The sequence below is a fragment of the Zeugodacus cucurbitae genome, chromosome 5 (assembly GCF_028554725.1).
Source record: "Zeugodacus cucurbitae isolate PBARC_wt_2022May chromosome 5, idZeuCucr1.2, whole genome shotgun sequence".
Taxonomy (NCBI): Eukaryota; Metazoa; Arthropoda; class Insecta; order Diptera; family Tephritidae; genus Zeugodacus; species Zeugodacus cucurbitae.
In genome coordinates, this window is record NC_071670.1 from 8,698,558 (window position 1) to 8,722,318 (window position 23,761).

Below are 23,761 nucleotides of genomic sequence, written 5' to 3' on the forward strand. Positions count from 1 at the left end.
CAATCTATAGATTTCATACTCAAGATTTGCTATAGAGTGTGGGAGTTTGGTAAAATAAGGTTATATCAGAACTAGGATAAGAAATAATATATGAAAATGTTCTTAAAAGTAATTAAACTCACGAAAATCGAAAAAATAGCAAATTGGAAAAAGACCACGCCCACAAAACAGTATTACTCAAAAACACATAAAATGGGATTCACAAAAGAATCAAACTAAATCTTCAATCGAGCACAGTGGTGTAGGCAGGTAGTTGCTTTCAGAGGTGGAATCGTGTTAAAATCATATAAATGTGGGCGTGGCCCCGGCTTATAATTGATTTAATGCGTATATAATATCCCATAAACCATTACAACAATCTAGAAGAACCTAGGTGGAAACATTGTATTGCAGAGTGAATCCTATGATGCAAAAAAAAGGCATATAGTACAGACCACACCCACCTCGCATATAACGGTAATAACCTAAACTACTTAAATTGCAATGACATGCTCAGGAAAAAGGCTTAAAACTAGAGATGTGGTGGTGGGGTGATATACATATGACATAAAACTATAAGGAATCAGTTCATAAGCTGTATCATGACTCCTATATAAAGTACCTTCAGATTCTCACCCCTCCACTTAATTGTATATTGCATTTATTGGCAAATACATATGTAGGATTTTTTCAATAAAATAAAATGCAATGAAAATCTTTAGATGAAAGAATATTATATTATTTATAGAAAAAGAAAATTGTTTAAGATATACGAGATCCACTTCTCATAGCTCTCTCGAAATCCAATAGTAGAATTTCCATCCCTCTGGCTGGTTTTAAACTATAAATATTTATTCTTCTTTTTCTTGACTGGCGTATACGCCGCTTACGCGGTTATAGCCGCGCCCACAACAGCGCGCTATTCATTACTCCTTTTGACAGTTTGGCGCCAATTCGTAACACCAAGTAAAATCAGGTCATTCTCCACCTGGTCCTTCCAATAGAGTGGAGGTCTCTCCCTTCCTCGCCTTCCACCAGCGGGTACTGCATCGAAAACTTTCAGAGCTGGGGCACTTTCGTCCATTCGAACAACATGACCTAGCCAGCGTAGCCGCTGTCTTTTTATTCGCTGGACTACGTCAATGTCGTCGTATAACTCATACAGCTCATCGTTCCATCGTCTGCGGTATTCGCCGTTGCCAATGTTCTGAGGACCATAAATCTTACGCAAAACCTTTCTTTCGAAAACTCCTAGTACCGTCTCATCGGATGTTGACATCGTCCACGCTGCTGCACCATAAATTAGGACGGGAATGATAAGGGACTTATAAGAGTTTGGTTTTTATTCGTCGAGAGAGGACTTTATTTTTCAATTACCTACTCAGTCCAAGGTAGCAACCGTTGGCAAGAGTGATTTTGCGTTAAGATTTCTACGCTGACATTGTTATTACTATAAACACTGGTTCCTAGATAGACGAAATTACCTACAACTTCAAAGTTATGACTGTCAACGGTGACGTGGGAGCCAAGACACGAATGCGCTGACTGTGTGTTTGATGACAGGAGATATTTCGTCTTGTCCTTATTCACCTCCAGACCCATTCACTTCGCTCCCTTATCCAGTCTGGAAAAAGCAGATCTATATATTTCCAATGATAATTTAGAAGATTGTACCTTCTCTGTTTAGCTCTGCAGCTCTTATTATTTTTTCCAGCAGATACCCATTAAATGGAGGGAGGAGAAAATCTGAGTGATTTCGGTTTACGAGTATAACTTCCCCCAACAATAATGAAATGTGAGTAACGTCTTTCCAGGCTCTCTACCATTTACAAAAACCTTGGAACAAACTCTTCCTGACCGAATGATATCCAAAAAAGGTTACCTCATTTCCCCTAGTTAAACTCTTGTGGGTATACTCATAGGCTAAGCTGACAAACTAGCTTTAATTTACTAGTTATAATCCTGTATTTGCCGTGTTATTGGGCAGAGAAGGTCTGGAAAAGTGGTGTAACTCCCAAGCATATAGGTTTCGGTCCGCCAAAAGATAAACTTTCTTTATCGAACTTAATATTGTTTTAATTTATACTATATTTCTTTTAACATTTTAAAGAAAAAAGTACAAGTTTTCGAGATAGAATATTAAAATTATAATTAAATCTTTAGCTTCTCTACAGCCTAGTACAATATTCAAAAATCTTTTACACACACATCTCTTTAAGAATGTATGTACTTGTCAGAATTTTCCGAACATTGTTTGTTTTGCAGCAACAGCTGGTCAAAAACAAAAAAGGGTAAAAGATGACAGTTGGTTGGTTGATAAAACAAAAACTTCACATTGTGTTGGGACTGAGCTACAAAGAATGGGATAGCTTAAGTACTCTCGGAGTTGGGAGATCAACATATTGAAGTGGGTATAAATGTAAAGGCTGTGTGGCATATAAAGCGGCAAGTATGAGCCACAAAAGCTTGTCAAAACTGAGTGAGTAGGGAAGCAGATGTGCAACTGCCGGAGAAAAGGGAAAACAAGTGCAGTTTGTTGTTTCAGCTCTCGGTTGAGACATGAGATGGTTGAATCCGACAAGCGTAGGAAATCAATTGCCGGTGTTTGCAGGCAGTGGCTTTATGCAAAACTGGCAGCCGTATAGAAGTATAAACACTAACAAGCTGATAAAAAGTTGTGTGGGCAGTTTGTGTTGGTCAAGCTGCAATCTATAAAATACAACAGGATATACGCAAAAGCAAAAGACCGACGTCTGAACTGAACATTAAACTGTACTAAATGTCATAAAAAGAGTTTATGGCTTTAAGAGCTACAAAAGCTAACTACTTACTTAGACTAACGAAGTGATAAAATACACAGTAGGTAAAAATATGACTGAGACTTAATATATACCAGTTTAGGAATTGGTTTACTTTATAGTAGTTCTACGAAATAGAGTAAATACCAGAAATAGAGAAATACAGAAAGTTCTAATCAAACGGATGTCAGATAGTAGCTGTCAGATTATTGTCACATGGTTACTGCCAAATAGATGTCAGATGAAAGTTGTTAAATTAATATCAGAATCCAAATGGATGTCAGATGACTGTTGTCAAATTTTAACCAAATCAAATGGATGGACCCAGATAGCAGCTGTCAAATGAATGTTACATGGTACTATGTCAAACAGAAGTCTCATAAATGCCAAAAAAGCAGCTGTCGACAAATTCATTTTAGATGAGACCTGTCAGGTGGGTCAGCCGATAGTTGTCAAATGAATACCAGCTGGCAGTTGTGAAATGTTAGATGACAGCTGTCAAATTGTATGGAACAATTGGCAAATACATGTGAGATGGATATGTCAAATTAAAGTCATATGACAGCTGCTAAAGAGATGTTGGTGGGCAGTTGTCAAAATGAAGAAGTTCAATGGCAGTTGTCAAATATATGTCGTATAAGAGCTGTTAAATTGAAGTCGAATAACAAGTACATATTAAATCAATAATACATGACACATGACAAGTGTCAAACCGAGGTGAGCTGTCAAATATCTGTCAAACGGATGACAATTAGCAGTTGCATGCACGACGTCCTAAGCAGCCAACAATGATGTGTTAAAACAATCCGCCACTGGGAAAAGACATGCCTTTTCAAATCTATAGAATATACAAAACAAAACTGAAGAGCTCGCACACAATATGCCATATTTTATGGTTAATATCAAAGCATTTGTGGTCATTTTGGGAAACTTCAGTTGCTACCACAGAAATTAAAATGTACGAGCCGAGGAAATGAGCAGAAAAGTGAGTGGGTGCCATAGTAGTTGCTTGCCAAATAATGTAAATTAAAAGCCAAGAGCTTGTAAAATTTCATATTAGCAGCTAAAATGCAAGTGAGCATAAATCAAAAATATATTTGTAAACTAAAACAAAAGGAGTCTCCCACAAAATGCAACAACAGCTTAAGCTGTTGAGGCAAATTTGTGGTTAGAAGTGGCAAAGAAATGGTACAATAAAGGATGCTAAGTACGGTGCAGAGTTAAATGATGGTGTTATAAAGTTGTTGTTATGAGCTTAATAGTTTTTTGTTGTTGAAATATGATAGCCTGGTATTAAAAAAGGTCGAAATTTCAAAAGCAGTTAACAATTTTTAATAGCACAAATTTTTAGCTAGTTTTATAGTTACTAGTTACTATTGTGAAAAAAAAAAATCATTTTAAATATTTCGTTTTGAAGTTTTGGGTTCACCTACGAATGCTCCTAATTATTTATTAAACTGCTTAACAACCTTTCCCAACTGTGCGCCTAAATGTGGGCAGTAGTTTATTATGTGAAAAAAAAATCATTTTAAATATTTCATTTTGAAGTTTTGGGTTCACCTACGAATGCTCCTAACTATTTATTAAACTGCTTAACAACCTTTTCTAACTGTGCGCCTAAATGTGGACAGTAGTTTATTATGTATGTGCCTGCATGTAGGCAACTTTGTCATGTGCACGCCTATATGTAGGCAACATTTTTTATTAAACTTATATTATTTCACAAATATTCGACCAAATTAACGCGTAAAAGCAGCTGTTGCGGTTTTGTAATACACATTGTGAGCTAGCACTTTTTAAAACATTTTTTGTTGTTATATTTTTCGGATTTCCAAAAAAGGTTTTCATTAACGCTCACAAATGTGTGTGCTCATTTGTTTACACAATTTTTGTTGTTGCACAGTTACTTTTTTAATTACTGTTTTTCGTTTCTTTTGTTTTGCACTCGATTCGCAAATATTTTTGATTACGTGCGTACACATATTTTTAATTAACACTGTTTTTGACCTCAGTTTCAGCTTAATTGCCTTTTAAATATGTTTTATGGCTTTGAGGCAAACTGAGGCAGATATGCGGAAGCTGAAAATTACTTTTTCTGTTTGTAAATTATTTTAAATTGCGGTTTAATTTTAACACAATTTTTCGCTTTGGGCAAGTTTTTGTGTAGCTAGCTGTGTAATTGAGATTCGGGCATATGTAATATCGCTTCTTTTTTGTAATAATAGCATACTTTTCGGCTTTTTGTAAAAAAAAAATTAATTTAGTTTTGAATTGGAGTGCGTGCTGGAAGCCTTCAAATTTTAGTTCTGTACGGCAGTGGCTTTCATCTGGTAAAATGTTTTGATATAAAAGTCTAATTCGTTTAATTTCTTCCGACATCAGACTCCTAAATGTATGCGCAATCCAGGGATGACGCTCTGTTTCTATATAGTGGCCGTTTACTAAGGTTTTAGAAGAGTACACGATAATTGGGAGTTTGGGACTCTTCAAAGCTATCGGATCAAACTTTTAACCTAAGGGGCACACCTAGTGTGAAATTTCAAAAAAATCGTTTTTTTTCTCAAATAGTTTTTGAGTTATAGCAATTTAAAGAGCAGCCGCTCGGTAGCTAGAGAGTCTCATTAGCTACGAGACATACCTGAGGTATTGTTCAGAGTCTACTATCCCTTCCAGCCCCTATAACACGATTCTGGTTTCTATTGTTGGCTCTCAGGTATACTAAAATATATCATTATAATAATTTCTAGCAATTTTTAGAAGTCTTTAAACGCGTTTTTCTCGAAACAGCATTTTCCGAATTTGCTGCAGTGATTACTCAAAACCAAATGATCCGATCGCTATCGAATTTTTTTACCTGTTCTATATATAGTTCTCCGTACAATGACCTATCGATTTTTGATCTGATCAAAAAATCGAATTTTGGCAGGCCAAAAACAACCAACATTTTGGGTAAAAATCTACTATTTTTTTTTAAACGTCGTAGGTCATTGTACAGACAATATTATCTAGTTTAACGAGAAATTTTTTTTTGAGATTTAATCCACGGAGAAGGCCAGAATCACTGCAGCAGTGAAGGACCTTTTTTTCACGCCGTTGGAGATCGACTATAACTTAAAAAATATTTAATTTTTTTCTTCAAAAATTTCACTGTATATTCTTGAAACATGCTTAAAATTTTTAAATAATTGATAAAGTATTTTTTTTTTAATAAAAATTCCCAAAAATCACATATTTTAGGCCATTACACTACGTGTGCCCCTTAAGCTATTTTCGGACCAAGAGAAGTGGTAATATACCTGGACTATGACGTTTAAGACTCTGCAAAACTGTCGGATCAAACTTTATAAGCCATTTTTGGACCAAACTTCTGTCTCTCCTGCAAAGGTGAGTACTATTAAGATCTGATTATATAATATCAGTGAATTTAAGGTTCTCTGGGAACTTAATTGAGTCAAGTCGTTATTCAAGTAGTAGTGAGAGCACCATCAATTTATAAAATTAAAAATTTATTTGGCTTGGATGAAGCAAAGCTCTGTATCCTCTCATTTTCGGAATAATTCTTTTCGTTATTTGGTCGTATTACGTTATACCGCCTGAAAGTATGCAACATAAAAACTATTTTTAATAATGTCATATGGCCTAAATGTATGCTACGCCTAATGGAACTATTCCCCAACTTCCATGAAGAGTTCGATCACAAAGAGAATCTGAAAATGCGCATAGCTGTGACTGATTGAAATGCTTGTTTTTGATTTTCGCTTAACGATTGCCGCCCATAATGCCTGCAAAGTCCCTGTAGGCGTAAACGCACTAGATTACCACTTAGTCGGTGCAGTTTACGCTGAATTTGCGTTAAGCCAAAGCCGAAATGCTGAATGGTGAACCTCGATTGCTGGCTGGCGACAGGTGTAGACTTTACCAGCTTAGCGGGAATGGCTTAAGTTGGCAAGCAAATAACCACAAAAGCGCGCTAAATATGAACTGCGTAATGCCGTGTGCGTGCGCCCCAAAAATGATGAGCGCTGAAATTTCGGCAATTTCGATGATTTCGCCGAGCGAAACTATGCATTGGCTGGCCGTGTGTGCTGTTTGTTGGATAGCACGATGCCAAATGATTTGCGAAATGTGCGCAAATGAACGCGTTGAATTTGGTATGCATGCACACACACACACACCCACGCACAACAACAAACAAATTTTGATGAAGTTTTTGTTGGATTTTCGGCGTTGTGGTAAATCGCAAACATTTTAATTTTCATTTACGCGCAACACAAAAAGCTCAACTCGGCTACACATTCGTGACAACAACAACAACAGCAGCAATAACAACAACTACAACATGCAAATAAAACTAAAATTTTGTTGTTGTCATGTCATTTTGGCTTTCGAAATGAGCCTCATCACATGGCTTGCGCCAAATTGCTGTCCTTGTTTTTGTTGCTTTTTATTGCAGTTATTGTTGTTGTTGTTATTGCGTGGTTTGTTCTTTGTTCCAGCTACCTTTTTACCGCAATTTAGCTGTGGCTACATACACTCACGCCGCTCTAAGTATGTGCGCACAATTCATTTAAGTGAAATTGAATTTGAAATGTACGCTCTTTGCAGGACCAACAGTGCGTATACGCAACCTAAGTGCCATGTAATTTTAGAAAATTTGGCAAATGCGCGCATGCATTGGCGGCGCTTCACAACTACCGTATATGATGTATGTGTGGTTCGCTCGTAATGAGTGCGCTGGTGTTGTATGTGCTGAATTTTGTTTTGGTTATTTTTTTGTTGTTGTTTTAGAATTTTTCAAGTGACCCTTTTGATTGCATCATGATTTTGTGGTTTATTTGAGCTTTATATTCCTTTGATAACAAAAAATGTTGTATTTGAAGTCAGCATTCGTTATTATCTCATATATTAAGCGAAATATTTGGTACAAGGTCCAGAACCTTAATATCAATTATATGAGGTATGTTCAAAAAATAACGGGAATTTTCGTTTTTTTCTACTAAAAAATTATTAATCCATGCGTTTAAAATGCTATTGTAACCTTAAAATAATCCCTATTCGATATCATCCACTTCTGCAACCGCTTCTTCCAATAGTCGAAACCCTTCTTAAACTAGATTTTTGATATAGCCTTTGTCTCTTTCAGCGATTTTTGGTACGGTTGTAAAACTACTGTTCTTCAACAATTCACACGCAGTCATGTCTGGCAAATATGGAGGCATGTGAATAATAAAAAAAAATTGACAATTGAAGTTTTGAAATTTCCCGTTATTTTTTGAACCCACCTCATATAATTGATATAAAGCTCTGAACCGATTTTATATATTTTTAACACTAAACCTCCTTGGTAACATATATTTTCATTAAAATACCTCCACAGAGGTCTTTGTATTCGGTATTAAGTCCTAATTGAGGTATAGTCCCATTTCGGTGTATTTTAGGACAGCTTGGTCAAGTAGTCCCGAGGGCTATTTATGCTAAATTCACCATCACTGTTTCAAATATGTATGTAAATGTAGAATATGTAATTGTATGGGCTACAATATGACTCTTTATGAAAAGTAGGCGCGGTCGTGTACCGATTATATTAATTTTTAGCCTAAACTGAAACGGCGTTATGAGAATTTAAGACACTAAGTTTCGTTTAAAGTCTTTGGGATATGAAATTTCATGCCAAAATGGTTTAAATGGGCAGTGCCACGTTCAAAGTTAAAGTTTTGAACTGAATTATGTATAGTCAAAACCAAAAGCTTCGTTCTATAAGAATGTACAGCTGCTGACGTCTGCCGATGATATCGATATGGATAAAGAAGCGAAACGAATGGGTCTGCTGGTGTATAAGGACAAGACGAAATATCTGCTGTCAACAAACAAACAGTCAGCGCATTCGCGTCTTGGCTCCCACGTCACTGTTGGCAGTCAAAACTTTGAAGTTGTAATTTTAAACAAAGCAAACCAACGACTTGAAGTCAAAACAGCGGGAAATAAAAAATCAAGAAACATCAAAGTATCTAAGTAATCTAGATCCCCATGCAACCTGTGGAAGGCAACTAAATATCTGAAGAGACCCACTAGGGGAAACACGATTATTGAAAATAGTTATGGTCACAGGTGCAGAGATAATCAAGCCAAAGCCTAAGCTTTTGCTCACCATTTGCATTCAGTTTTTACACCAAACGTACTTCCAGATAACGAAAACACTGCTGAGGTACATAACTTTCTAGAATCGCCTTTCCAGATGAGCCTGCCTATTCGAAGAATTTCTATTAAAGAAGTAACGACCGAAATAAACTTCAAAAAATCGCCTGGATTTGATAAAATTTATGGACTTACTTTTAGACACCTGTCCCAAAAATGTATCACTCGACCACTATCCAAGTCAATGGAAATGCGCTGAAATAATAATGATTCCGAAACCCAATAAACCTGAAAACCGTCCTTTTTCATACCGTCCAATTAGTTTACTAGCGACCTTCTCTAAAGTATTTGATAAGATACTTTTAAAGAGAATGTTACCTGTTTTAGAGCACCAAAATATATTACATGAACACCAGTTTGGGTTTAGAAGGGGGCATGGAACTCCTGAGCAATGTCATCGAATTGTTGAAATTATCACGAGTGCTTTCGAATGAAAGCAGTACTGAGCAGGGGTCTTTTTAGATATTAAACAAGCATTTGATAAAGTCTGACACCCAGGGTTACTTTATAAAATAAAGAAATGGCTTCCATTCCAGCGCCTTACTATCAACATATAAAATCATTTTTAAGCAATCGTAAGTTCTATGACCAGGAAAAAGGTGCATCTTCTGAATTATATTCGATTGACGCTGGAGTCCCCCAAGGAAGCGTCTTAGGACCTGTGTTATATACAATATTTACTGCTGATCTGCCGATCTGCTAGTGGTTTAGTGGTAGCAACTTATGCTGATGATACGGCGTTTATTGCCACAAGTTTTAATCTTAGTGATGCCTCAATTCATTTACAAGAACAACTTAATATTGTCGAAAAATGGTTAAAGAATTGGAAGATAGAGGTAAATACACAGAAATCCGTTCAACTAACGTTTACATTAAGGACTGGGAAATATCCCCCTGTAACATTAAATGGCTCTACAATACCTGAAAGTGAAACTGTCAAATTCCTTGGTCTTTATTTGGACAGACGACTCACTTGGAAGACACATATAAAAGAGAAAACGAAGCAACTGAAATTTAAAAAGACTTACGACTTAACAAGTCAATTCTGAAACCAGTATGGACATATGCAATGCGGTTATGGGGGACGGCGAGTACATCGAACATTGAAATACTCCAAAGATATCAATCCAAAACTTTAAAAAGCATAGTAAGTGCTCCTTGGTATACAAGCAACTTCGAAATCCACTAAGACTTAAATATACCTTTTGTTAAAGACGAAATTGCCAAAGCCTCTCGAAGATACCTAAATATACTGTCTAATCATGAAAACTCATTGGCAATAAATTTACTGGACAACAGTATGGATGTTAGGTGCTAGATGCTAGGATGAGAATGAACTCCACTTCGTTGGAAAGACCAAGTTGCATTTGGTATAACCAATTGGCGCCGAACAGCGAAATGACAAATCGAATAGCGCTCCGTTTTTAACTCGACTATAATCGCCGATTAACGTTACCTCATATGGGCGAGTCAGGTCTCAAATTTAATTTTCACAGAATTAGGTGGATACGAATGAACTCTTTTATACGATATATATTTATTTTCAATTTCTTAGTGGGCAGGGCCACTACTATTTCGCAAAATTTTAATTTATAAACCAAAGGTATTACAACTTTCTGTTCGAGATGTAATAGCTTTTTGAGTACAAAAAAGGTAGATTGAACCGGTATCCAGCTACTTCTGAAACCGAAAATGGTAGCCTAAAGTCTGGTATTCCTCAAGAAGGCAAAAGTGTCAGCAACTTAACTAAATAATAATAATAATTAGGTATTACGCAAAAATTATTTCAGAGAATACATGCATTTATTCACCTTTTGGCATACTATAAGAAATGGCATACTTTTAGGATTCATTTCCAAACATGGTAGCTTAGTATAGTTTTGTGCTTAACAGTATCTGACATCCTAAAGGTATGCTAATAAATGCTTCACATCCTTTTGGAACCCATAATTTTAATAACATAACTGCCAAAGTCGCCTAAAATCACATTAAATGTTGTCAGGCATAAGGTGGAATGAAGATATTTGCAGAATTAAGTTTAATTTTAATTCAACATAGAGGTTCAGAGGTTTAACATAGCATAAGGGGTAGACAATTGTTACTATAAATGTTAAGCACAGTGGTGATTATAGAAATCAGCAGCTAAAAGTATGCTAGAATTTTTAATATTAAGAAGTTTGCTAAACGAAATCAAAATGTTAGCTGGAGAGCTACTAACAAGGTGGTGATTGTAACAGTTTACGCTGAATAGTAGCCTAAAAGTATGCTACAGCAGACAAAATGAAATGTTAACCAGACAAAATGAATACGAATGAGCGAATATATACAACACAGTTATTGAAAATGAGAGAGAGAGAGCAAGAGAAAGAGAGCGTAAGACTAAAATGTAGAGAAGTTCATATGAGCGTCAGGTATACCTTGTAGTGTTACAGCATGAGAGTTCATCCATTAAAAATGTGGTGAAATTGAACTCACCATACAATACCACTCCTCTTCTATCTTTTCCTACAGATTTACCTCCGCTCAGCTGTTATTGCCAGCTCGTTAGCGGCAAGCGTAATAATCGTTAACAGCGCGATGGCAAAAAAATCAGGCGTTAACATAAGCATAATGGTTGTTAAGCTAACGGTAAATGTAGGTAGATATGTAGGTGTATGTGTCGCATGCGATTATTGCATTGCATATACCACCACAACCTGCCGCTGTAATTCACCATAGTCAGAGTAGCGAAGTGAAATATTCAATTTGGCCAAGCTGACATCAGTTCGGTTCGGTCATTTAACGGTGCATGTACGTAAGCAGACCAATGGCGCAACGGCGGTGAAAGCGTAGTGACGCGAAAGTGATGGACTAGTGAATATATTATGAACCAACTGAATGGCTGTTGAAAGTGGTGAATGTGACAAAAAAAAAAAATAAAATAAAGCAAAATAATAAAAATTAAAAAATTAAGTTAAAAAATAAAAAATTAAGTTAAAAAATAAAAAATAAAGAAAAAAAATTAAATAAAAATAACTGTGAAATCTCAACTGTGGTGTATAATAAGAAAAAAATTATATATGCACACATTAATGTCTCGCTGTTCACGTGTGTATTTGTGTAATTAAAAATTTATGTTTTTGCGCCTTGAAATATGCCAGCTTAATGGAGCACGGTAAATGACACACGTACATACACATGCATATATGTATATGTAGTAGCTGTATTTTAAGCGCGTTTTGTTTGTGTTGTTGTATGTAACTGTTTCAAAATATTATTATTTTTTTTTTGCTGTGCGCACTCCAGCAACGGAGTCCCATTGCAGCAGACACCGTAGTACGTCACTGCGGTGTGCCGTTATCATTTGCTGCCGCAGCATGCTTCCCACGGGTGACGTTTGCATTTTTTATTTTTAAGTCTTTCGTTTTCTCTTTGTTTGCAAAAGTGTTACAGCTGGCATGTACGCTTGCCTGCATGACAATGCCAATTTTAAAGTAGCAAAGAAATGGTGAGTGTGCATATTTTTTGTTTGAGAATTTAAAATGTTTAAAATTTTTTTTGGGAATTTTAATTTGTTGATGGAGTTAATATAAGAGTTTTTAATTGAATGTGAAGAATTAAAATTTGTGACGAATAAAATCAAAAAATAGCATAAATAGGTTTAAGAATGAGGATCATTAAAACACTATAAAATTAGTACTATTAAAAAAATAATTAAAATAAAATTGTTGAAAATATATAATATTAAAATTTTAACAAAAATTTTAGAAAGTAAAAAATAAATCATGTAAAAAATGGGATACTGTACCACAACAGTAGAAAAATATTATTATTTATTAAAAGTTTAATTAAAAAAAAATTAAAAAAAATCAAATTATATAAACTACAACTAAAAAAATCACAAAAAAATAAAAGAAAATAAATAAACTATAATAAAATAAATCAAATAATAAAATATTAAAAATAATAATAATTAATAAAATAATAAAAAAAAATTAATAAAATATTAATTAAAAAAAAATTAATAAAATATTAATTAAAAAAAATGAAGTAAAAGTTTTTATAAAAAAAAGTGGAAAATAGTTTTATCTAACCTGAATTTTTCAGATACATTAGGATTATAAAAAAATATAATATTTATATAATTGTTCACTTACATTATTTCGTCAATTTATCTGTAAATGAATAAAAAAAAAATTATTTTAAAATAATAGTTAAAAATTAATGGTTTTGCTACAAAAACAAAATATTAAAAAAAGAACAAAATTGGATTCAATTAGTCAATTTATTAATTTGGTAAAACAGCTGTCTTCCCAAGCAACGCCTGAAAATAGTCATTAAAACTAGTACACTTTTAGGCGCCGAACATTAAGATTTTATCATTTCGTTTTTGGTGTCTTTAAAAAATAACATACATAGCTATTTTCGAAGAGTATAAAATAAATATAAAGCTTAGGTTTTGTTAATATACTGTTGAACTAAATAATGCTTTTGAATTTGATAACGCTCCTAAATGTAGGCAACACGTGATTGCTATAGTGACATTATACTTATTTTATTAATGACTTTAGATTTTTTACTCAGAGGGCTAAAAATTGTCAGTAGCGAAAAGATTTGATTAATTACCTTAAGAGGACAAGACATGAAGTTTCAATGTGCTTAAATCGAATCCTATCCCAAATGACAATTAACTGTTTAAAAAAAAGAAAAATAAATTATTACACCACAACTTTCTACTTATGGCATTTCCAAAATTGAAAACTTCAATAATTGGTAGAAGGTACTGGTTTTCTAAAAAGAAACTGCAATTATAAAGAAAAAATTTCAACAGAAACAATTCCGCATATTTAAACAGTATTTTGTGAAATTTTTATTTAGAGGGTGATCTATTTCCCTAATTTTTCAAAGAAAAAAACGCAGAAATTTAAATTGAATATTATATGTCTATCAGCATTCAAAAGAACCTTCTTTGGCATTTATTCCTTAAATATTATCTCTTTTAAATGTTGACTGCGGCTACATCTCAGTTGGTCCAATCGTTGAGTCCAATTATCGAATACTCCTTCAGCCATTTCGGCTGATAACTGGCGAATGACACCCGTGATCTTTTGCTCCAAGGCCTGAATCGAAGCGGGATTGTCCGTATAGACTTTAGACTTTACAAATCCGCACAGGAAAAAGGCTAACGGTGTGATATCACACAAACGGTCAATCGACCGGCTTAAAACGTGAAATTATCTGCTCACCGTAGTGTTCTCTCAATAAATCCTTTAATTAATGCGAAGTGTGTGGAAAGTGGCGTCGTCCTGTTGAAACCAAATGTCGCCAAGATCACGAACTTCAATTTCAGACTTCAAATAGTCGGTTATCATCGCGCGATAATGGTCCGTATTGCTACACACTGCGATATTTTCACTGAAAATACCGTAAACTAAATTTTAATTCTCATGTAAATTCAATAGTTTTAAAAGCTAAAGGTGTTCTTATTACTAAAACTCTTTTTACAACATTGGTAAGACCTATATTGGAGTATGGTTCTGTGGTATGGAATCCTATTTACAATACCCATTCTGATAAGTTAGAGTCCGTTCAAAAACAGTTTTTACTTTTTGCTTTAGGTCACTTACACTGGGATTGAATCTTCCTCCGTATACTTGTCGTTTAAACAAGTCGTAGGGAAATGCTAGGTATAATATTTATAGTAAAACTTCTGAATGGTTCTGTTTGTAGCTCTTTCCTTTTGCCTGATATCAAGTTTAGTGTCCCATTCCGTTCATCTAGGCAGTTTAGACCATTAATTTTAAAATCTTCGAGAAAAAATTATGAGTTAAACGAACCATTCCGCCTAATATGTTATGATTTTAATTCTCATTCCAGCACATTTGACCTGTCTGATTCGATCTTTAGCATCAAAAAAACGATTTTGTCTTCGCTTAATAAGTAACATTAAAAATTTTAACCTCTTGTTTTTGTAAATTTTAAATCTTAACTGAAACTGAAATTTTTCTTTCTTCAACTGAGTAGTTTGAGATCTCGACGCTTAAAAAACTCTTGCCTTTAATGACTCGGCAAATTCAGCTCGTTTGCGGATTGCGCCACACGCGTCGGCGGGAGGTGGGTAATCGTTTGGGTTTATAACAAAAAAAAATCTCTGATATTTTAATGTATTTCAATTAAAATTAATTAAATATTAAAATCGGGTCCTAAACTTCCTTAGCTCTCATATACCTAATTATAGGTTTTTCAAAAATACGGTGGGCTTTATTCCGCATATTTCGGTTAATATGTAATATGTAATATCTTAGCAAAATAAGTGAGCTGATATTCTTGGCTATACCGTACCCTGGTGTTGAAAATGAATGAAATCGGTTCAGGAACTACATCAGACCTCATATACTATATATGACGATTTTCGTTATTCTATTGTGATGTATGTGATTGGCGTTGCAACCGTTTAGCCGGTTATAGCCGAATCGACGATAGTGCGCCACCTGTCTCTCTCCTTCGCAGTTCGGCGCCAGTTGGAGATCCCAAGTGTAACCAGGTCGCTCTCCACCTGGTCCCTCCAACGGAGTGGAGGCCTTCCCCTTCCTCGGCTTCCTCCGGCGGGTACTGCATCGAACACTTTCAGGGCTGGAGTGTTTTCGTCCATTCGGACAACATGACCTAGCCAGCGTAGCCGCTGTCTTTTTATTCGCTGAACTATGTCAATGTCGTCGTATAACTCGTACAGCTCATCGTTCCATCGTCTGCGGTATTCGCCGTTGCCAATGTTCTGAGGACCATAAATCTTGCGCAAAATTTTCCTCTCGAAAACTCCTAGTGTCGTCTCATCTGATGTTGACATCGTCCAAGCTTCTGCACCGTAAAGCAGGACGGGAATGATAAGCGACTTGTAGAGCTTGATTTTGGTTCGTCGAGAGAGGACTTTACTGTTCAATTGCCTACTCAGTCCAAAGTAGCACCTGTTGGCAAGAGTTATTCTGCGCTGGATTTCGAGGCTGACATTGTTCGTGTTGTTGATGCTGGTTCCCAGGTATACGAAATTATCTACGACCTCGAAGTTATGACTGTCAACAGTGACGTGGGAGCCAAGACGCGAATGCGCCGACTGTTTGTTTGATGACAGGAGATATTTCGTCTTGTCCTCATTCACCTCCAGACCCATTCGCTTCGCCTCCTTATCCATGCGGGAAAAAGCAGAACAAACGGCGCGGTTGTTGCTTCCGATGATATCAATATCATCGGCGTACGCCAGGAGCTGTACACTCTTGTAGAAGATTGTACCTTCTCGGTTTAGCTCTGCAGCTCTTATAATTTTTTCCAGCATCAGGTTAAAGAAGTCGCACGATAGTGAGTCACCTTGTCTGAAACCTCGTTTGGTATCGAACGGCTCGGAGAGGTCCTTCCCAATCATGACGGAGCTTTTGGTGTTGCTCAACGTCAATTTACACAGCCGTATTAGTTTTGCGGGGATACCAAATTCAGACATCGCGGCGTAAAGGCAACTCCTTTTCGTGCTGTCGAAAGCAGCTTTAAAATCGACAAAAAGGTGGTGTGTGTCGATCCTCTTTTCTCGGGTCTTTTCCAAGATTTGGCGCATGGTGAATATCTGGTCAGTTGTCGATTTTCCAGGTCTAAAGCCACACTGATAAGGTCCAATCAGTTTGTTGACGGTGGGCTTTAGTCTTTCACACAATACGCTCGATAGAACCTTGTATGCGATATTTAGGAGGCTGATCCCACGGTAATTGGCGCAGATTGTGGGATCTCCCTTTTTAGGGATTGGGCAGAGCACACTGAGATTCCAATCGTCAGGCATGCTTTCTTCCGACCATATTCTGCAAAGAAGCTGATGCATGCACCTTATCAGTTCTTCGCCGCCGTATTTGAATAGTTCTGCCGGTAATCTATCGGCCCCCGCTGCTTTGTTGTTCTTCAAGCGGGTAATTGCTATTCGAATTTCTTCATGGTCGGGTAATGGAACATCTGTTCCATCGTCATCGATTGGGGGATCGGGTTCGCCATCTCCTGGTGTTGTACTCTCACTGCCATTCAGCAGGTCGGAGAAGTGTTCCCTCCATAATCCCAGTATGCCCTGGACATCGGTTACCAGATTACCACCTTGGTCTCTACATGAGGATGCTCCGGTCTTGAAACCTTCGTTAAGTCGCTTCATTTTTTCATAAAATTTTCGAGCATTCCCTCTGTCTGCCAGCTTCTCAAGCTCTTCGTACTCACGCATTTCGGCCTCTTTCTTTTTTTGTCTGCAAATGCGTCTCGCTTCCCTCTTCAGCTCTCGGTATCTATCCCATCCCGCACGTGTTGTGGTCGTTTGCAATGTTGCGAGGTAGGCAGTCTGTTTTCTCTCCGCTGCGAGACGGCACTCCTCATCGTACCAGCTTGTTTTTTGTCGTTGCCGAAAACCAATTGTTTCGGCTGCAGCGGTACGCAGTGAGTTTGAGATGCCGTTCCACAGTTCCCTTATACCGAGATGCTGATGAGTGCTCTCAGAGAGCAGGAGTGCAAGTCGAGTAGAGTATTTCGTGGCTGTCTGTTGCGATTGCAGCTTTTCGACGTCGAACCTTCCTTGTGTTTGTTGACGGGCATTCTTTGCTGCACAGAGGCGGGTGCGTATCTTCGCTGCGACCAGATAATGGTGCGAGTCTATATTTGGTCCTCGGAGCGTACGCACGTCTAAAACACAGGAGACATGTCTTCCGTCTATCACAACGTGATCGATTTGGTTCCGCGTGTTTCGATCAGGAGACAGCCAAGTAGCTTGATGTATTTTCTTATGCTGGAATCTGGTACTACAGACGACCATATTTCGGGCCCCAGCGAAGTCGATCAGCCTCAGGCCGTTTGGCGATGTTTCGTCATGGAGGCTGAATTTTCCGACTGTTGTGCCAAAGACACCTTCTTTACCCACCCTGGCGTTAAAATCACCAAGCACGACTTTTACATCGTGGCGGGGGCAGCGCTCATAGGTGCGTTCTAGGCGCTCATAGAAAGCATCTTTGGTCACATCGTCCTTCTCTTCCGTTGGGGCGTGGGCGCAAATCAGCGATATGTTGAAGAACCTCGCTTTGATGCGGATTGTGGCTAGACGTTCATCCACCGGGGTGAATGCCAGGACTCTGCGACGGAGTCTCTCTCCCACCACAAATCCAACACCAAATTTGCGCTCCTTTATATGGCCGCTGTAGTAGATGTCACAAGGACCCACCTTCTTCCGTCCTTGTCCCGTCCATCGCACTTCTTGGATGGCGGTGATGTCAGCCTTAAGTCGTATGAGGACATCAACCAGCTGGGCAGAGGCACCTTCCCAATTAAGGGTCCGGACATTCCAGGTGCATGCCCTTATATCATTATCCTTAAAACGTTTGCAGGGGTCGTCATCAAAAGGGGGGTGTCTCATCCGAGGCTTTCGTAGATTTTTCATTGGGGGGTGTTTTTATGTGGTGGGTCCCAAACCCTACGCACAACCGCATAAGCGGGCTTCGCCTTCTCACTTTAGCTCACCTTCAAACGGATGTCTGTTGGCTACCCAGAGGATACTTGGTCTAAAACCGGAAGTCGTGAGCTGCTTGAACCATGTGGAGAAGAATCGTTTCTGGCCACTCCCAAGTGAGTGACAATCAAAAACTTTTCTCACTTGCGTGAACTTCTACACATGATCCCATCCTCCATTCTATTGGAACCGAATATTTTATACCCTCCAATTTATTGATAACACAATTTGACCCCTTATATTCTCTATGCCGAAATATTCGGTTCCACTTGAACTTAGCCTATCCTCATTTGTTTTTAATGGAATTTTATTTGGAAATTTTTTGAGAAAATATTTAACATAAAAATAATTATAATGAATTATTAATACATTTGCAATAATTTTTAAAGAAAAATTAATAGATGTGAGGAAGTACAATATTTTTAAAAAATTTCTATTCAGATTAGAATTATAAAAAAAAAATATTAAAATTATAAAGAAAAATATTAGGTCTACAACTTTGCTTCCACCGTTCTTCAATAGATATCTCTAGGGTCAAGCACTGGTCGATATATCGATCTTGGACATTTGTGTCAACATTAACCCAACAAAATATTTGTAGAGATCTGTTTGCATCCCAAACTTATTCTCTACTGAAAATGTCACTTTTTGACCCTAATTCCCGACATTTGCGGGAAATTTTGCTTTTCCTTTTTAATTCCAAGAAAAGTGCGGCTGAGGCTCATCGAATGCTTTCGGATACGTACGGTGAGGCTGTCCTATGTGAAAAAAGCCTTAAATTTACAAAAAAAACGGCGGAAGCAAAGTTGTAGACTTAATATTTAAATTTAATTAGTTAGTGGCGCATAAATTTTGTAATTACTTTATGTGATACATAATGAGTTTAAACTTGTTTGTCAAAAATTCGCTAAAACTCCCAAAACTTCGCATTGCACAGTGGTTGGGCTTGTATGAAGGTGCGGTCATAAATACTTCCCGTTGAGATATCGCTTTGAAATTTTCTCCAAAAATCTAGAAAATTATTTTAAATATATAGTAAAAAAATTGGCCCCATCGGACTACTAGGTCCTATAGCTCCCATAGAACTGTAATTGCCATTATATGGCAATCATGCGCAAAAATACTTCTCATGGTCATGGTCGGAGCGTCAACACTTTCAGTAAGGCTTTGTAAAAAAAATTAAGAAAGCGATAAACAAGCTGAACATAATTTGTCGTTATAGTTTCCCCCATCCAACCCCCACATATCATATAAAAAAGTCATGTAGGAAAAAAGCAAATTATAAACCAATTTAATACAGTTCATTTTCAACAGCCATTATAATTAAAACAAAAACTTATAATGCATAAATATAACGAGGGATCGCGGGGGAACACAACTAAAACTTTATGTAAGCACATTGAAGACATTGAAGGCGCAGACTAATTTCACAAAAAATAAAAATCACGTTAGTCTTAATTAATTTCACAAGTTAAAATAAATACCTTTAGGTTTAAAAGCCATTAAAAATAATCTTGATTCGTTAACCTGAACAATTACCAGAACAATTTGAAGTGCGATGTTGCTGCGAATTTAAAAAAAAAAATGTCTGATGTGCTTTAAAAAATACAGTTGTGCATGCGTTTAACTCTATTTTTAGAAAGTACCGTTAGATTTTTGGGAAAACCCGGTTTGAAAATAAGAAGTTTGGACAATTTAGAGGCCATCGGTTTACATTTTGTCAAAAAATCGAGAGATGGATTTTTTAACACTCAATACTTATAAAGGGGGGGATCGTGGAGTAACATAACTAAATGTCTATTTAAACATGAAAATCACGTTAAAAAAATACACAAAAAAAGTATAATCAATCAAAAATACACAACAAATAATAAATCAATAAAATTAATTTCACAAGATGAATTTATTAAAGTAAATACCTGCAACAATAAAATTCTTTTTAAATAATCAAAATCGGACCTCTCTATCAAACGTTTGACCACTTTGAAATTCAATTTTGTTTTCACGAAAAGCTAACTTAGCGCAGTTTCGCCACAAAATTGAACAGTTGATCACGCTTTGCATTCTATTTTTAGAATGTCCCGTTAGATTTGCAGTAAAAACGGGTTTGCCACGAAGAAGCTTGGACATTTTAGAGACGATTTGGTAACTTTCCAGAAATTTTTGTTGTTATGAATTTTTTGAATTTTGTCCTATGGGCGCAACCACTGTGCATTGTCTTAATTTTTTGCGCACATGAGCGGCATAACTAACCTAAAAAAATGCTGCAATTTTTTTTTGTAGTGCATAACAATATTTTCAACACCGGCTGCTTGCGCTCATTTCGAAAAATAAGCTGCAAACGGAATTTACAGTTATTGCAGTGAGTTTCAATGTTGGGGAACAAAAAAGAAAAGTAAGAAAAAAACGGAAGTTAACTATTGTTTAAAATTTTACGCTGCAAAACACATGAATGTAGTGAAAATTAAGCGCAGTAACTGGAGATGTGTAAATATAAATATATATACTACATTACCATACATGTATGTATGTAAATAAACATGTAAAAAGTGTTAAAAGCCAACTCAGCGTAAGAGTTGGCGCGAGACTAGAATTTTATTTTTATTTTTTATATTTTTTTAGAATTTTATTTTCATATTTTCCAGCATTTTATTTTTATTTTGCCGCCAACTGCAAAGCGCGTATTAAATACAGTCAGCAGCATAACTTGCGTGCCGTGGCTGTTATGCAGTAATATGTGTATGAGTGAAAAATGTGTGTTTGTGTGTGTGTGTGAAAAAAATAATAAAAATATAAAGTATGCGTCGGAATAAACTAGCGCATATTACATATTTCTCTAACATTTTTCTATTTTATTTCTACCATTTTCCCCCTTATAAACTCATCCAAGTGTGTATGTTTGTATATACGATTGTATGTGCGCCTAAAACTATGCTACAGCGAAGCGGTTGCATTTTACGCATTTCTATGCCGCTGTAAATTGAGACTTTCATGCAACGCGTGCACGCCAGCAGGCGGCTGACACACTTTCAGATATAGAAATGAGTATATATATATACATATAAAATATATATATATGTATGTATATTTGTATGTGTGTTGCTGTGTTTAAATGCATCTCTGTGTCGTCTGATTAAACTTGTCTGCTATTTTGTCGCTAAACCAAGCGACCACGCCGACTATATGCACTTGAGTGCACTTCAAAAGATGCTTTAACGCTACAAAGAAGACAAATACATGCATTCAAATGTATATATAGACACACACATGCATAAAAATATACATATCGACACTCATACATATATGAAATATATCTAAAGCACATATATACATACCGACATCCATTTAAATACAACTTTTCATGCTAAATTCAGCACTCACTTGACACTTCACTCTGCTGTCGTCGCGCCATTTAAGTGCACTTTAAATATTATTTGTTGTTTTAGTGATGGCGCGTCTCAAAAGCATTGTGGTACGCTGCCACTTTACTTTGCTCGCCTTTAAGCGACACACATACATACACATATACACACTTCGCAGCAACAACAATGTGTATTCAAAGTTCTGGCATTTCCTAATTCCACAATTTCTTGTGTCTTTTGTCTTCCCTTGATTTGTGTTGGTTTTGCGCTTTTCTTGGCATTCGTTGACACGTTTAGACGCCAACACACACATACACACATATACACATATACATATATAGAGATGTGTATGTGTGTCGCACAAAGCAGCACAGTTGCGGTCTTGGTCACAATTCTTCTGTTTTGTCACAATAACCAGAGCATGTATGCACATACATATGTATATATGTATAACTTTATACATATACATATACATATGCATCTACCGCAAAGCCATTGTTCGCTGAGCATGAAATGTGATATGTGGCACAGCACGGTGCAATGACTTATGGCTGGCTGTTGCGGTGTAGATATGAGTATATGTATACCCACTAACACATATAAATAAATACATGCATGCATGTAAACATAGAAACACAGATACATACCTACATATTTATGTAGCGAGCATGTGCGCCAAATTGTTGCTGCAGCCACATAGGGTTGCTTTTAAATTCCTTTGCATGCTAATGCAAATGCTTTTTAGCGCAGGCACTCCATCACTTGTTATGGTTTCAAATTTTGACATATTTTTTTTTAAGAAAAAAGGGAAGAAATAGTTCTTCTAAGTAGGAAAATACTTGACAAGTGGACTGCTTTTACAAGCATATATGTTTATATATACATATATATATATATATATATTTATATATTTGGCGTAGGAACTGCTTTAAGCGATTATAGCCGAATCCACCAGAGCGCGCCACTCATTTCTCCTTTTTTGCTTTTTGGCGCCAACTGGAAACACCAGGTGAAGCCAGGTCACTTTCCACTTGATCCTTCCATCGGAGTGGAGGTCGTACTCTTCCGCTGCTTGCTCCAGCGGGTACTGCATCGAACACTTTCAGAGCTGGAGGGTTTTCATTCATCCGCACAACATGACCTAGCGTAGCCGCTGTCTTTTTATTCGCTGAACTATGTACATTTCGTCGTATAACTCGTACAGCTCATCGTTCCATCGTCTGTGGTTTTCGCCGTTGCCAATGTTTAGAGGACCATAAATCTTACGCAAAACCTTTCTCTCGAAAACCCCAAGAGTCGTCTCATCGGATGTTATCATCGTCCACGCTTCAGCGCCATACATCAGGACGCGAATAATGAGCGACTTGTAGAGTTTGATTTTGGTTCGTCGAGAGAGGACTTTACTTTTCAATTGCCTGCTCAGTCCATAGTAGCACCTGTTGGCAAGTGTGATTCTGCGTTGGATTTCGAGGCTGACATTGTTGGTGTTGTTAATGCTAAACGAAATTATCTACAACTTCAAAGTTATGACTGTCAACAATGACTTGGGAGCCAAGACGCGCGTGCGCTGACTGTTTGTTTGATGACAGGAGATATTTGGTCTTGTCCTCATTCACCTCCAGACCCTTCCGCTTTCTTATCCAGTCTTGGAAAAACTGAGCTAACGAAGCGGGGTTGTTTTCAATGATATAGATATCATCGGCGTACGCCAGTAGCTGTACACTCTTATCGAAAATTGTACCTTCTCTATATAGCTATGCAGCTTGTATTATTTTCCAGCATCAGGTTAAAGAAGTCGCACGATAGTGAGTCACCCTGTCTGAAACCACGTTTTATATCGAACGGCTCGGAGAAGTCCTTCTCGATCCTGACGGAGCTTTTGGTGTTGGACAGCGTCAGTTTACATAGCCGTATTAGTTTTGAGGGGATCCCAA

At 36.8% G+C, this 23,761-nt stretch overlaps 1 protein-coding gene across 2 annotated transcripts in view; it reads left to right on the plus strand.

Annotated features, from left to right (window-relative positions):
* The first annotated feature begins 11,733 nt into the window (after positions 1-11,733).
* The window catches only part of LOC105220042 (uncharacterized), a 37,185-nt gene continuing 25,157 nt past the window's right edge, over positions 11,734-23,761 (plus strand). Inside the window, exon 1 of one of the 2 annotated variants that reach the window (XM_054231059.1) lies at positions 11,734-12,459. The gene's annotated coding sequence lies outside the window, so the exon portion shown is untranslated. The remainder of the gene's footprint in view (positions 12,460-23,761) is intronic. The other variant, XM_054231058.1, reaches the window with a different exon arrangement.